Source organism: Spinacia oleracea, chromosome 3 (assembly GCF_020520425.1).
Source record: "Spinacia oleracea cultivar Varoflay chromosome 3, BTI_SOV_V1, whole genome shotgun sequence".
NCBI lineage: Eukaryota > Viridiplantae > Streptophyta > Magnoliopsida > Caryophyllales > Amaranthaceae > Spinacia > Spinacia oleracea.
Window position 1 is genome coordinate 154,747,880 of NC_079489.1, and position 2,116 is coordinate 154,749,995.

Genomic DNA, 2,116 nt, shown 5'->3' on the forward strand with positions numbered 1-2,116 from the left:
TTGTGAATGATTAACCAATAATGTTTTACAAAGATTTAAACTCTAAAACTTCAAAACATTAAACAGAGACATCAAAGCCATTCTCCAATATGCTTGATTCCCATAGCTGCAGTGTGCGAGTTGTGCTTCGCCTGCGGCAGAGGTTTAGTTAATGGATCTGATATGTTGTCATCAGTTCCAATTTTGCTTATCTCGACTTCTTTTCTTTCAACGAACTCTCGTAGAAGGTGAAATCTACGAAGTACATGCTTGACTCTCTGGTGGTGTCTAGGCTCTTTTGCCTGTGCAATAGCTCCGTTATTGTCACAATACAGGGCTATTGGTCCTTTAATGGAGGGGACTACACCAAGTTCACCTATGAACTTCCTTAGCCATATAGCTTCCTTTGCTGCTTCATGTGCAGCAATGTACTCCGCTTCAGTTGTAGAATCCGCAATGGTGCTTTGCTTAGCACTTTTCCAGCTTACTGCTCCTCCGTTGAGGCAGAAGACAAACCCAGACTGTGATCTGAAATCATCTTTGTCGGTTTGGAAACTTGCGTCCGTATAGCCTTTAACAATTAATTCATCATCTCCACCATAGACCAGGAAGTCATCTTTGTGCCTTTTCAGGTACTTCAGAATGTTCTTGGCAGCAGTCCAATGCGCCTCTCCTGGGTCTGACTGGTATCTGCTCGTAGCACTGAGTGCGTACGCAACATCCGGGTGTGTACATATCATAGCATACATTATTGAACCAATCAATGATGCATATGAATCCCATTCATTCGTCTACGCTCATCAAGTGTTTTTGGGCACTGAGTCTTGCTTAGAGTCATTCCATGAGACATGGGTAGGTAGCCTCGCTTGGAGTCCGCCATCTTGAACCTATCAAGCACCTTATTGATATAAGTGCTTTGACTAAGTCCAATCATCCTTTTAGATCTATCTCTGTAAATCTTGATGCCCAATATGTACTGTGCTTCTCCTAGATCCTTCATCGAAAAACATTTCCCAAGCCAAATCTTGACAGAGTTCAACATAGGAATGTCATTTCCGATGAGCAATATGTCGTCGACATATAATACTAGGAAAGCAATTTTGCTCCCACTAACCTTCTTGTATACACAAGATTCGTCCGCGTTCTTGATGAAACCAAAGTCTTTGACTGCTTCATCAAAACGTATGTTCCAGCTCCTGGATGCCTGCTTCAATCCGTAGATTGACTTCTTTAGCTTGCATACCTTTTTAGCATTCTTTGGATCCTCAAAACCTTCAGGCTGTGTCATAAACACAGTTTCTGTTAAAACGCCGTTTAAGAAAGCAGTTTTGACATCCATCTGCCATATTTCGTAATCGTAATATGCAGCGATTGCTAACATTATCCGAATAGACTTTAGCATTGCAACTGGTGAAAAGGTTTCATCGTAGTCCACACCGTGGACTTGCCTGTAACCTTTTGCAACCAATCTAGCTTTGAAAACTTCAATTTTCCCATCCTTGTCCTTTTTCAGTTTGAAAACCCATTTGCTTCCAATGGCTTGGTAGCCATCTGGCAAATCGACCAAATCCCATACTTGGTTTTCAGACATGGAGTCTAATTCAGATTGCATGGCTTCTTGCCATTGCTTGGAGCTAGGGCTCGTCATAGCTTGTTTGTAAGTCGCAGGTTCATCACTTTCAAGTAATAGAATGTCATAGCTCTCGTTCGTCAAAATACCTAAGTACCTTTCCGGTTGAGATCTATATCTTTGCGATCTACGCGGGGTAACATTTCTAGATTGACCATGATTCTCACCAGATTCTTCTAAAGATCTCTGAGTTTCATCCTGAATGTCATCTTGAGCATTCTCTAGAGTTTGTTGTTCGACTCGAATTTCTTCGAGGTCTACTTTTCTCCCACTTGTCATTTTGGAAATGTGATCTTTCTCCAAAAAGACACCATCTCGAGCAACAAACACCTTGTTCTCAGATGTATTGTAGAAGTAATACCCCTTTGTTTCCTTTGGATAGCCCACAAGGATACATTTGTCAGATTTTGGATGAAGTTTGTCTGAAATTAATCGTTTGACGTATACTTCACATCCCCAAATCTTAAGAAAAGACACATTTGGAGGCTTTCCAAACCATAATTCGTA